The sequence below is a fragment of the Canis lupus genome, chromosome 10, assembly GCF_048164855.1.
Source record: "Canis lupus baileyi chromosome 10, mCanLup2.hap1, whole genome shotgun sequence".
Taxonomy (NCBI): Eukaryota; Metazoa; Chordata; class Mammalia; order Carnivora; family Canidae; genus Canis; species Canis lupus.
This window is the reverse complement of record NC_132847.1, coordinates 48,115,158-48,130,458: the sequence shown is the minus strand read 5'-3', so window position 1 is coordinate 48,130,458 and position 15,301 is coordinate 48,115,158. Positions and strand designations below refer to the sequence as shown.

At 32.5% G+C, this 15,301-nt stretch overlaps 1 protein-coding gene across 11 annotated transcripts in view; it reads left to right on the top strand.

Annotated features, from left to right (window-relative positions):
• Positions 1–15,301, top strand: part of LINGO2 (leucine rich repeat and Ig domain containing 2) — a 1,123,953-nt gene that overhangs the window by 626,732 nt on the left and 481,920 nt on the right. For all 11 annotated transcript variants that reach the window (XM_072841607.1, XM_072841608.1, XM_072841598.1 and 8 more), the window contains one exon: positions 3,444–3,529. The gene's annotated coding sequence lies outside the window, so the exon portion shown is untranslated. The remainder of the gene's footprint in view (positions 1–3,443; positions 3,530–15,301) is intronic.

Here is a 15,301-nt window from a genome sequence, read left to right as displayed (position 1 = left end):
AATGAATTAACACATGCAAACCATTAATATAATATCTGGCCATTAGTAAATGCCTAAAAATTATAAATTTTTATTAGCATTTTATAAACATAAACTAAATGAGATAATATCACATACATATGAAATTATACAAACACATATACTTAGTACAGTGTATTATAAGACAGTAAATTGTAGCTAAAATTTGTAAGGTATAAGATATAGGAAACAAAAATGTGCAGAAGAAAGGAAAGTTACCTAAAATCTTACTAGCCAGTAACAAAAAGTCAATGTTTAATTTATTTTGTTATATATTATTAAATTTAAGGGAGTGTGTGCTAGATACACATTTATTTTCAAAATTATCAATAAATTATAAATAAGAACAGAAGTATGTACAATTTACTAACTGCTTATTTAGTATTATTGACCTCACAATAATGGCACTTTTTTGAAAAAAGAGATTGTAAATTAAAAAAATATTAGTTATAATAACATTTTCGAATGGAAAACACACATATACACTCATGTACCATGAATTAGTCAAGTATTGTTTTGAAATCATCTGAAACTATTATCTGAATTCTTGGTACTCAAAGTATGGTCACTTGGATCAGCACCACCAGTGTAATAAGCTTGTGATAAATATAGACACTTGAATCTTGCCTTAAACTCATTTAGGCAAAAATCTGCAGTTTGATTAATGTGCATATAAATATCACTCATATATCTTTACATTTGAAAATCAATGTTTTAAACCAAAACAAAAAGGGAGAAAATAGAAATAAAGTTTAGTGGGGTTCCACATAGATTATCAGAATGATTCAGATAAGAAGAAAATAAAAAGTGTTGCTAGTTAAGTTAATCAGATCTTTATATGTCATTGTTTTGTGTGAATAAAATCAAAGCATATGCCCTGTAATAATAATACTGGTGCCTCAATTGTACAAGCTGGTATCAGTATTGTTTGACAATTACTGGTTTCCCTTATTGGTCAGAGCTACAAATAGGACACAAGTGACTTAATGATCTCTAAATATTTGACCCTGGCTTATGCACTCACAAAAATTCCTGCTCAAATCCAAAATTAATAGTACATGTGTATCAGCTATTGTGTACTGAATGCCACAATGCCACTGTATTACAGTGAGGAAACTTTTAGAAAATAATGTAGACTGATGCATACAATTAGAGTCTTCTTTTTAAGGAAAAAAGTATAAATAAGTTTATTTTATTTTTTAATGGGAATTGTTTTAATATCTCAAAAGAGGTATACATGCAGGAATATGAAAAAATGATACTTTCATGATTTTCTATTTACTAATTCTTTAAATGCAAGGTTTTTTTGTCTTCCTTTCAGGAATGAATGGAAATAAGGAAGAATAATTAGAATATACTTTAACATGTTTACATTCATCTATACATTCATTAAGCAGGAATTTTAAGCAATCTTGTCCACATGGGTTCTACATTCCAGTGAGGAAAAGAGATTATAGACAAATTAAAAATATGACTATATATTTGATAGGAGGGGGCCATGTTGGGATTTCAGGAAAAACCTCTTTCGAGAAAATGACTTGAACTGAGACATGAGGCATAAAGAGGATCCAATTGCAGAGCATTCCAGGCTTGATTTCCTGAAAAGCAAAGTCCTTAGGTGCTTGAGACCCGGGTTTATTAAGAGAAGAGCATGCAGAAGCTCAATAAAAATGAGAGAAAAAGAATATTTGAGAGGTAGACTGTAGCCTGTTCATGTCAGAGTTTGTAGGCCATGATAAGATAATTAGATTTTATTCCAAGTACAATACAAAGCCACTGGGTAGTGAAATTATGATTTATGCTATGAAGTCTACCCTGGCTAGAGTGTGAGCAGTGGATTGTAGAAGGGGTCATGAGCAGGATCAGTGAGAATAAGTAGAAGGCTTTGCGATAGTCTAGATGATCAATTATGGTGGCTTCAACTGGTGAGAGGAGAGAACTGTGTGGATTCTAGCTATATTTAGTGTACATAATAACCATGGAAAACAAAGTTAATTAAAAAGATATTCACATTTCTGACTTGAGTACAAAGCATATGTGTTAATTTCCTAGGAAGCAAGGATGACCTAGGAGGACATGAGAGGAAATTTAGGAGTTCAAGTTTAAAATAAGTTTAAAAGGTAGTAGATACATTGGAGATTAAGACAGTGGGCTCTGAGAAAGGTTCACATCCTACCCTAAGTGGTTAATAGTGATGGATCTTGAATAATTTATTTAAGCTATACCTCTGTTTCTCATCTTTTAAAAAAGGGAGGTTAATAATACCTACCTTACAGTGTTGTTGTAAATATTAAATTAGATAATTCCTATAAAATGGTAAAAACAGTTATAAGCAACAAAATAATAATCATCACCATTATGAATGCTAACACAAGAAGTAATGTCAAGTAGAAATGCTGGCATACAAGTTTGAGATATGAAGGAACATGGTTGACATCCCAATTCTTTTAAAAAAGCATTACTATCAAATTAACATGTTTTACACCTTAAATTTACTCAATGTTCTATGTCAAGTGTATTTCAGCTGATGAGGGTGGGAAAAAAAAGAAAGCTTTTCACCTCATTATACTTACTTTGAGTTAGTAAAAAACTATCCTAAGATAGCTTTTGCTATTTTTTTTAAATCAACTTACCTTTCTCCTTTACCCTTCTCTCTTTTTGTGAGTTGCACAGGACAGTTGACATGGAGTTGGGACATAGAGTCAGAAAAGTCATCAAGACAATGGGAAGTCATATTCTAATTCTAAAAAGAACATTTCATTTCCCTTTTTCGACTTTCCAACTATTCCAAAAGCTTTTAATTGATTATATTGGAATTTCCTGCTTAAATAGACCATAACTATTTTCGATAAGAGATGATCCAATTTATCTAAGAATTAACTATTAAAACAACAAGGAATAATCTGAGACTTGCATATTGATTTCATTGTCAAATTAACCTTTGAAATGGCAGTTTGACACAGCAAAAATTCTTTCTTCTTTTGGTCTATATTGTGACAAATTAGAGCAAAATTTCATTTTGGCTTCTGGAGTGGAAGGTTGATTTCTTCAGCAATATAAATGTACTCGAACATGAGTTTCATCCATTTATCTATTTAATAAAAAATAAAGTAATTTAATGAATGCCTGGGTGGTAGATACTTTGTCACTTTCTGAGAATTCCAAGATAAGCGTGACAATATACTTGCTTTCAAGATGCAAAACCAAAAAGCAAGCAATATACTTGCTTTCAAGATGCAAGTGGAAAGCACTTGCTTTCAAGATGTGAAATGGGTTCATCCCTGTTGTGTTTCTTTAAAAGCTTTATAGAACAAGTGCTATGTAAATTTGAGTTATTATTGTTGTGGTCATTAATATACGGAAATCCTTTAAGAAGCAAATATCATTTTTATAACATGTTTTATTTATTTATTTGTTTTTGGTAGCCTCCATACAGAGTCATGCAAAGAGGTTCAGAGAAGAACACAGAAAGTGGCCACCATCAGGATGAAGAACCCAACAAGTCAGACTGGTAAGTGGAAAAGTGATGCATGAGTGTCTTTTTCTGTGTTTCATTACATCTGCTGATACTGTTTTTTATTCAAAAATACCTCATAGTTTACAAACAAAAATGAGAGTGTGTCTAAAAGGAAAAATGTCTATGACATTTATTCTCATTACTTTGAAGACCTTAGGAAGGTGGTATTCGTCACGAATAGTCTTGGCATTTCGTTATAGACAGATATGGTGTTACAGTAGCTATATGACTTCATGAAATCTGCTTAATTCTTTGAGTATTAGTTTCTTTGTTTGAAAATAGAAATGATGGGGATGCCTGGGTGGCTCAGTTGGTTGAGCATCACACTCTTGTTTTCAGCTTAAGTTGTGATTGGTGAGATCAAGCTCTGTGTCAGACTTTGAACTAGGCATGAGGCCTGCTTGAGATTCTCTCTCTCCCACTGCCTCCCCTGCCCCCCACTCGTGCATGCATGCGCAGTCTCTCTCTAAAATTAAAATAAAATAAAATAAAATAAAATAAAATAAAGAAAAGAAAAAGAAAGAAAATAAAATGGAGATTATGGTAGTTATCTTGTTATGTTTTCCTAAGAACTAAGAAATTGCATATAAACAATCAATTTATTTAGCATAAAGAGGTTAAAGATACAAGACTAATATTTATTGAATAAATTCCATGTGCCAAGTACTAAGTGGTAACTACTTTATTGCATTGTTTTATTGAATATGCACAACACTGCTTAAGAATAGAAGCTATTATTGTTCTCCCTTTACAGATGAAGAAACTGTACTATCGTAAAACTATGTGAGTTGCCTTTAGATAGCATACTGCTCTGACAGTTGTTTGAGTGCAGTCCTTTCTGATGCCAAAGTTTCTGTACTTACATTCATTCATAAAATCAACAAACATTTATTGGGTAGCTAACAAAAGCCAGGCTTCTTTTGGCTGGAATGCCATGCTATTTCCAAAATGATTATTGCTTAGAATATAACAACTGTATGTTTATAAGACACATTATAGTTTACAAATAATTTATGAGTAAGTAATTTTGTTTACTGATGATATACCCCGTATGAAAGACAAAGTTGGGATTATTACATGTATTTTACAGATGGAAACATTGAGGTCCCAAGAGGTTAACTGGCTCACTGGATGTCTTACATGCTCAGTGCTTTTCAGATTCTCTGGGTAAAAAATCAGTTTTTTTGCATATTTTTTAATGTTTTTATTTAAATTCCACTTAGTTAACATACAGTGTATATTAGCTTCAGGTGTACAGTACAGTGATTCAACATTTGCCTACAACACCCAGTGCTTATCACAGCAAGTGCACTCCTTATTCTCCATCACCAATTTAACCCATCCCCCCACCTACCTCCTCTCTGGTAGGTCAAACCATTAGTTGTTTTCTATAGTTAAGAGTGTTTTTTGGTTTGTCTTTCTCTATTTTTTTCTTTGCTTATTTGTTCTGTTTTTTTTATATTTTATTAAGTTTACATATAAATAAATTCATATGGTATTGGTCTTTCTCTGACTTCTTTTGCTTAGCATAATACTCTATAGCTCCATCCATGTCATTGCAAATGGCAGGATTTCATTCTTTTTTATGCCTGAGTAATATTAATTATATATATATATATAAAGATTTATATATTAAAGATATATATATTCATTCTATCTTCTTTATCCATTCTTCATTTGATGGATACTTGGGCTGTTACCATAATTTGGCTATTGTAGATAACGCTGCTATAAACATTGGGATGCATGCATCCCTTAATCAATTTGAATCCATTGCAAATTGAACGTTTTTGCAAACATTAATTACCAGAGAAATAAAATGATCAAAAAATAGACACAAAATGCACATGTCGACATTTTTATTAGTTGTCATTATTCTGCAGACATAAAATTATAGAATGGCTATAAAGGGTTTTAATACTTTCTCTCCATACTCCATTTTCTGTACTCCTCATGATGTAGACCAGTTAGCATTTGCAGACTAACACTAGCCTCTAGACCAGACAGTAGTAAACTTTATAGCACTGATAGAGCTAATATGAGGGAAAACTAATATTCAACCTGAGACCTTTGTTCTTCAAGTCCAGGTCTTTTCATGTTACTCCATAAAGCCTCAACATACTGGAAGAAACCTGTGTTATGGTCCAAGGTATGAGAAGATCAAATTCCTAATTATTCAAATGAAACAGATATAAGAAAACTGACAATAACAAAATATCTTTAAAAAGTTATAGGAAACAACATAAAAAAGTGGAAAACATTTGGAAGTTTACAAGAATGATTTCTTTTAAATTTACTTATCAGAAATCAAGACTTAAAATTTTTGATATGTGATATATTGTTAGACTTTCTCAAAATATGAGATTTTTTTTCTCTTCTCTTTTCATTCTGTTTATTTTTGGAAAAGAGAAGTGGGATTTTATTTAGAAGACTGGACCTTATCAATTCCCAAGCAGCATATAGACCTTGTATAATTCTAGGAGATAAAAGTGGAACTATGCAAGCTATGAACTGAAAATGAACTCATCTTACCACTACATTGAAGGGGCCTGAAAATAAATGTTACTTCTTCATTTCAAAAACTACTAAAGAAAATTGCAGCACTTTTGGTACACAGTAAGATGCGCATTGCATCAGCAATGAAAATTTACTTTGTGAGATGGTTTTGTGGCTTTCTCAGTTCTACTGAAATGGATCCAAATATTTACATGTGCTATTTTATTAATAAGTGTTTTGCCATCTGTGTCAAAGTAGTATTGCACAGATGTTCAGGAATAACTTTGGTTGTGAGTAAATATTAGAGGAAGATTGAGTTTTTCTCCAAATGATGCTGATAGAATTTTTTTTATCATAGTTTAAGATGTCAGAAATAGTTGTTGTTTTAAAGTTATACCAACTTAACAGTGCTTGATGAAGCTTAAAATGACTATAAGGGCATAGAGAAAGGTGGAAATTTATGACTACATTCAAAACTAGGACTTTCAGCCAATTCATTATTTTCTTCTGGAGAGATTCCACATCATCAAATAGAAGTTCAAAATCTGAAATAGAGCAAACTCATGGCCTTAATAATACAGGTAGATTCTGTGCCCTTCACTTACTTTCTGCCCCTTGACTCAGGTCCAAGAATTATATCACTGAGAAAGTTAGGTAGTCATACCTATAGTCAGTGCCTTTGTATCTATTCAAGGATTATCTTTGTTGCTTCCTCTAAAAAGAACAGAGAAGAAAGGACTTTGAGAAATGCATTGCATCCAAGGAGAAAGTTAGGTTATCCCAACAGGCATTATAGGTATGGTAATATGTGACTAGAGACAATAGTACTCAGTGTGTGTGTGTGTGTGTGTGTGTGTGTGTGTGTGTGAGTGATACTTATTAGAGCAGGATCAGAGGACCAAAATTTTAGCAGAATGAAGTGCTCTATGTGAATGCCTGCTATTCAATAGAATTCAGGCCTGTGGTTGTTCACAATCTACTTTTCAACAGGGAAGAATTGACACTTTCTGCTAAAAAACCAGGTTATCAGTAAGATCAAGAGCTAAGAGTGAGTTTTATGACCTATTTGTTGAGTGTCACTACTCTTCAGTGACAATTGAAGTGCTTATTGGTAACAAGCAATAAATAGCAGCAATAACAAAGTCAAACTTGGTTTGGATAATGAGAACTCGACACAGGAAGTGAAAGCCTCAGAGATAAAGCAAATGTAGAACAATGAATTAATACATAAACAAGAAAAATATTTTAGGAAAATTTTTGTCATCCTTACAAATGCATTGATTGACTTAGAAGCCTTAAAATTGAAGAAGTTTAAATGCAAATGACTGAAAATAAGAAAATGTAAAGAAGGAAGCAACAAATGTCATCAGATTTGTAGCAAGTAAAATGAAGAAACATTCCTAGAATGCAGGGGTCCAGGAAAAATGAGAAAATTATGAGAGAAAAAAAGACCAACATGGAAAAGAAAAATCAAACATGCAGGTAAGTATTGTGAAAAAATAGAAAAAGGATAAATAAAAGAAAAGCAGTCATCAAAGAATCATCAGGGAAAAAATCTTGGTCAAGAAAGATAAGAGTTTCATAATTCTAGTTTTCATTTGCTAAAATGTAAGTTTTTTGCATATTGCATCAGAATTTCCTATTTTTAAAAGTTAGGAAAATCAAGTGCTGAACAAAGATTATTTTGAATCAGAGAGTTTTGGGGGTTTGTTTGCTTGAATGTTGTTTAGTGCTTCATGCTTCAAGATTATAAAAGTTTGGTCTATTCAGGCTTTCTTGTTTTCCTTAAATAATTTTGGTAATTTGTATTAATCTAAAAATACTATCAATGCTGAGTAATTGTCCTTGCATGAACATACATTTAGAAAAAAATACTTGAAGTCAATGCACCAGTGGAATAATTAAGTGATTTTTGCCTCTTTTGTAACATGTAAAATAATCATACATTATTGGTCAATTAAAGATTTTATGGAAATATACTTAAAAGTGCACAAATAATAGGTGAACAACTCAATTAATTATCACAAACTCCACAAACATGAGTAATAAACACTCAAATTAGTAATTAAAATCTAACCAACAAAATTGAAAGTTTCTTTTTTTTTCTTTCTAATCATAAATCTCAATCTTCTTTAAGGTAACAATTTTCTTAAATTCTAATACTGTACATTATTTTAGATTTTTTGAATTTTATATGAATGGACTGATAGAATTTATATTTGTTGTGTGACTTCTTGATCTCAATATTATTTTTATGAGATTTCTGTGTATAGCAGTAATTTAATTTTCAATTATGGCCAGTCGGTGGGGCACCATGTATGTGAACATTTCTGTTGGATATACAATCACTTATATGTAACTTACATTTTCATTTTTAGTAGATAGCTGATAATTTTCTGAACTGGTATACAAATTTATATTCCCACCAGCAGAGGATATGAATTCTAGTTACCCTGTATCCTTACAAAACTTGGTAATTATCAGAGATTTTTATTTTAACCATTCTGGGGGATGTGCTGTGCTATCCTGTTGTGGTTTTAATTAACATTTCTATAATGACTGATAATTGTGGTGTTGCTACCTCAGATCAACAATTCCCTTGGTACTCCTAAATTAAAAAGCAAATGAAGATTTAGAGGAGATATTAAGAAAGGTGGTAGCCTTATTCACCTCCACTGAATGAAGATTTGATCTAAAGTGAACTAAAGTTCCCCTTTACCTAGGAAATTTTTTAAAGTATGTAATAACATGTGTTATTAAATGTGTACAAGTCCAGTAGTCTCATTCAACTTAAAATGCAACTTACCAATTTGGCTGAACTTTTACTTTCCCTTAAGCAAATTAATGCAATGCAATCTATCAATTTTGTCTTGTTTCATTGGGTACAAACCAATCTAATGACAGTAGAATCACAGCTGAATGGTGACAACTAGAGTTTGTTGCAGGAGAGCGATTGCATACTCCATTTCTGTGTTGGGAAAACTAATTATTTGTCCAGCCATTTGAAACTAGGGATAGCACATGGGCAATAGGCGTGAAAAGAATCTAGGAGGGCAGCGTTCATGTCAGATTTTGACAGAGGGTCTAGGTTTTTCACCTACGCAGCGAGTGTGACAGCTCCATCACTTTCCAGGCATTTCCTCTGGTGGGCTATGCAATGGTTCATTTGCTTCCGGCACTATTAGTTTCCAAACAGTATGAGAGGTTGGTTGATATGTTATTGAGATAATTTAGATGTGCATAAACTGATACTAAGTTGTGAAATGGCATGCTTTATTTTTAATGAAACCATATTATCAGAGATTAGCTAGATCAGATTTGTGGTTGCCAGAGTTGAGGGTAGGTGGTGGGGGAAGTTGGATGAATGTGATCAAATGGCACGAACTTCTAGTTATAAGATAAGTAAGTCCTGGAGTTGTAATGTACAACATGAGTATAGTTAATACTATTGTATGGTATATTTGAAAATTGTTAAGAGGCTAGATGTTAAGAGTTCTTGGCACAAGGATAAAAAACATTTTTTTCTTTTTTTGTATCTATATGAGATGATAGGTATTAGTGTGACACAATATGTGTAAATCAAGTCCTTATGCTGTACATCCTAAAATTACACAATGCTGTAATAATATTCCAATAAAACTAGGGAAAAAAGAACTTAGATAATCCAACCAAATGCACTTTTTATTGCAATAAAATGTACATAATATAAAATTTACTATTTTAACCATTTTTTAGTGTATAGTTTTGTGGTAGTGAACACCTTCCCATTGTTCTGCAACTGTTACCTCATCCATCTCCGTAACTCTTCCATACACCAACCTCAATCACATTCAGACATTCTACTCCTGTATCGTTTCATAGATAGATAGATAGATAGATAGATAGATAGATAGATAGATAGATAGATATAGTGTGTATCCATTAACAGATTTACAATTACTTTTTATGAATTTGTCTTTCAATCTTTGAGAAAACCAAGTGTGAAATTACAAACCAAAATCACAATACTGTTATTTACATTTGTTTGTATATTAACTTTTACCAGAGAATCAGTAGGCTCTTCATGTCAACATAGTCCCTACTACATTATTTGCTACATTATAATGTGATTGAAGGGAGAAAAAGCTGAGATTAAGAGTCAACCAAGTTGAAGTTATTTTTATTGGTAGATCAAGTCGTCTTATTTTTGTCTCTGTGTATTAGCACCAGAGTTAGTTTGGAATTAATTCTTGGTAAGCAATAATTTTCGTAATGTTTAATCAATATCTACTGCCATTCCCATGATTAAGCAATATGCATGTGATATAGAGGTGTCTGGGTAATTACACTTGTGCCTTTTGTTAGATTTAATGTAAGAAAGGAAACTGGAAAATCAAGAAACAACTTGGTAAAATCAGTGCTCTACTAAAAGTCTAAGCTGTTAATAAATTTTCCATAACCATATTCTCACCCTAAAATAAAAACCTGACAAATGGCCTTAACTAAGAATTTCTGAAAACATTTTAAACAAAAGATTAAAGAGATTTGAAATAAAATATGGAGATTATAATCCATTCATTTAGGCATGTTCATTTTCCCCAAGTTGTACCCTGATGTCATTCATGGATTTTCCTGGAAACATGGCTTTCAAAACAAGACCACTTATAATTAGTTTTACATAAAGTGAATTGTATGTTCAACCTGTGCTAAAGAAATAAAAATCACTGGACATAATAGTCATGTAAAGCAAATTTAAAAAACCATTAGTGGGAATTATTAATAAGGGAAGATATGAATTCCCATCCATCTTACACAACTATAACATAAAACTTAGATGTATTTTATATTCATGTATGTTTATTCTTCAAGAAAAATGAACACATACAAGCCCTTCTGAACATACTATTATTTTCCTGGTAGAAAAAAGAAAGAAAAGTAGTTATATTGTAACACTGGAATGGAATTTATGCCAATCACTACTAGGCTTTGATTCTGTGATACACAGAATTCCCTTGCTTATTTAGTTAGAAGAAAAAAAATAGCAAACTTTGTGCTATGAAATCAGGGTTCATGGCATAGACTAGTAGGATTGTGAAGTAAGAAAAGTTTCCTTGAACAGAATGGCAGTTTCTTTCAAACTCTAAATGTTAGGAAAATGTGTTATCTTGATGGAATCTACAGAAAGTCTTAGCAAGATGTTGATGCAGAAAATTCATAGAAACATTCTTGATACAATACCACTGATGGATTCTTGTCTTATAGAGGCATAATATGAGTACATTAAAGTGAAAATAAGTTTGTTTCCTGTAACTTCAAATGAAGAAAAAATAATCATCTTTATTAGGACAGGAAGAAGTGAATGTAAGACACCGTAAATGTATATGTTCCATTGAAATTTTTTCCTATCAGCTGTACTCAATTGAAACAGCTAACATAGACTCCAAATAATTTCATTAAATCACTATTTAATTCCTTCACTTCTTTTTTTTAATCATTGAATTATAAAACTTTCTGATAGCTCAATTTGGCTTCTCTCCCCCACAGAAGCCATATCAACTGAGTGTTTTTTCATACAACTGCACATGCTCAAGGACATACACGCATATATTTATCTGTAAATTCAAGCAAAAGTCCATGATTTTGCATTTATGGCAGCTCAGATGCCGTTCTACAAACCATTCTCTTCTAACACCCAAGGCTAAATCCTATTTAATTCGTGTAAGTTGGTTATTTTCTCAGCAGAAGTGAAAGTACTAATATACCTATAATCCAGACTATCTATAGGCCACATTAGAAGATAGATGAGTGTTTTCTTCATCTTCACTTTAAACAAAATATTTTATTTATTTATTTATTTATTTATTTATTTATTTATTTATTTGAGAGAGAGAGAGAGAGAGAGAGAGATGGAGAGAGAGAACAAGCAGAGGAAGCAGCAGGCAGAGGGAGAGGGAGAAGCAGCCTCTCTGAAGAGCAGAGAGCCCGATATGGGCTCTATCCCAGGACCCTGAGATCATGACCTGAGCTAAAGACAGTTGCTTAGCTAACTGAGCCACCCAGGTGCCCTCATTTTCACTTTTATTCCTTTTTTCAATGTGATTGTTTATTTTGTTTTGTTTTTGTTTTGTTTTGTTTGTTTTTGCCTTGTGATCCAATGCCTTTCCCGCTGACATCTCACTCCTTTAATAAATCAATTATAATTTAGGCATCTGATAAAAAGAAATTGATAAATTACTTTATATTAAATTGAAACTAATGGTCTGGCTCTACTTATAATAGCATTTTCCATTAGTAAGGAATACTGCAGATCTATGCAAGGGATTATAGGCTCTCACGGCAGAAAGTAGAGGTGATATTTACTTACTCTAAAATTTGTGTAATCCTAAAATTTGTTGTTCAAACCCAGAAATCCTTGATAGTGAAAAGGGCACTATTAATAATTGCATGGGGATAGCAGTGTACATTGGAACTGTGCCTGGCAAACCAGAGCAGATAGTTCCCCAACCTACAATGTCATTTTCTAGCCCTAGGCTTCTCCATCCAGAGTATCCAGCCCTTCATGTGGTTCCCACAGTTTGCAGACATATGCTGTTTTGTAAAACTTCAGATCAAATCAAATGGAGAGTATTGCTCATTAAGGTGTCCCTGAGATGACTTAGAAATTTTAGGATAGCCAATTTTCCAAATTTTAGTACAGAAAATATGGTCAGTATTAGTATAGTACATGGTTAGTACAGTATGTGGTCCCTTGCAAAATGCACTGAACTTATTGTCTACTCGTTTCTACTTTTCAAAAGTCAAGTTATTGTATAAATCATGCTACTTCATTGCACCTCTACTCTTTCTATAGAGAGGTGGGGAAAATCATTAAAATAGAGGATGCTTAAAGATATTTCCAGTACTGATATTCTAGGAGTCTAAGCAGGTGTTATGATAAGCTTTCCTGTTTCCAATAAATAACATCACAAACTAAAAAAGTCATTTATATACAATCAATGTGAATTTTTAGATCCCTCTAATAATGATTGAAAAATGACAGAAACCTTCAACTTCATTTTTCTCCGTTTATTGTATTTGTTCATGCACCAAGTGTGCTTGATTTCTACGGAAAATGAGACACTACTGAAAACTCCAGTATAAATTTTTTGGTGAGAGTATGATCAATGTTAGTGCAACATGTGACCCTGCTTATTGATCATGAAATGAAAATAAGGACACTAGTTTTTGTTTTATTGATTCCTAAAATATGATTTAAGACATGTTGTCTCTAATAATTCCATATTATTTACACTGAAAGAAGAATATCATTTGGGGGACTTTGGGATGGCTTCTGACAATGAAAATGACCATATCGTTGTTTCTCTTTACCTATGCAGTAATGGGTAGAGTTAGGTTCTCTGGGAGGTTCATTCACTTTCTCTGGCTTTAAGATAAAAAACTAGCATGAGTTAGAACTAAGGTTAAGCAAAGATAAATATAAATACTGGTTTTAAGTTAAGGAAACTTTGGAAGAGAACCAAAACAGGTTTTAGAAGCTGACAGATCACACTTCAAATTTTGACCCCACTGATAATGGCTTTGTAACCTTAGACCCAATTACTTATCTTCTTTGAGCCTTAGTTTCCTCACATGTAAAATGGACTATTGATATTTTAGTCATGGAATAGTTGAGAAAATTATATAAGTAAGTTGAGCTGTTGCAGTCATTATAAGGTTATAGATCTCATGCCATTAATTGTTTCTTGCTTGAGAATCTTGGACAAATACAGTCACAAACTGCTACTTCAAATACTTGTCTTTGGTCTTGGTCTATTTCTTAATCTTTGTCTGTATTAGACTTTTATATCCCCATGCCCTTGCTACCTCCCACCCCAAATAAAATAATTAATGACACTAATTTGCAAGCTCTGTTGATGTCAGACTAGCTGATGTATCAGCTGATGGGAGTGATTCCTATATTTCAAGACACCAGTGCCAAATATTTGATACTCAATAGAGCAATTACATTGCATCCTAAAGAATCCAACATTCATTTTTTATTTTATTTTTTTAGTTTTTTAGTCATTTGTAATAAAAAGAAATGGATATGTGTCTAGCTTAAGTCATGGGTACTTTATTTAACGCAAAATGTGTTACAATATTTGACAGAATAAATGAAAATATAAGATCCCCTACAAGGCTAGAAAACACCATTTCCTACAAATCCCCCAAATAACTGACAGTGAGGAATGAATGGTGGGGGGAGAACGTGGAGGTTATGGAACGACTACTTGCATAGTACTTTAGGCTCCCACTGAGGTTGATCAAGAATTGTCTTATTATCTCAACATTGTGTAATATGTTCCAAATGCCCATCTGGAATATTATTTTGATTTGTATTCCTTTAGAATCAACTTCAATTTCCAGTACTATCTTCTATCATTTTATGTTGTTATAGAGGTGAATCACATATTTGTGGCAGATTAGATTTCTCTTTGTATTGGGGGAAAAAAAGAAAAGGAAGATGACAAGGAAAGAGAAACAGGAGTGGATTTGTGCCCAAATGTTTAGGATCATACTATAGTTGCGATGCTATCTAGGCACTTTTAATCTATGGAGATTATTTTTTTTAATTCATCAAGTTTTAAAATGAATTTTTAATAAAATTATAGTTAAGAGGGAAAGAGACATAGAGTTCTAGACATTTTTAATCTATTTGCATTATGAATCGCTTCTTAGCCTTTTGGCTAAGATCAAGTGTATTTGCATTATGAGGTGAAATTCTTGATAACTTTTTTTTTAAGTTTTTACTTAAAATCCAGTTAACATACAGAGTAATATTAGTTTCAGGTATACAATACAGTGATTCATCACTTCCATGCATCACCCAGTGCTCCTTACAGCAAGCATACTCCTTAATCCGCATCACCTATTTAACTCATCCCCTCCTCATCTTCTGTCTGGTAACCATTAGTTTGCTCTCTATTGTTAGGAGTCGGCTTCTTGGTTTGCCTCTCTCTCTGTTTTTCCCTTTACGATTTTTTAGAGCAGCATTATCTACAATAGCCAAATTATGGAAATAGACCAAGTGTCCATCAATTGATGAATGGATAAAGAAAAGGATACACAGTGGAATATTAGTCATTAAAAGAATGAAATCTCACCATTTGCCACAACATGGTTGGAGCTAGAGAGTATTATGCTAAGGAAAATAAGTCAGTCAGACAAATATCATGTGATTTCACTCATATATGGAATTTAAGAAAGATAACTTTTCTTAACTCTCACCCCACCCTCCTCTCCCTGTAACTT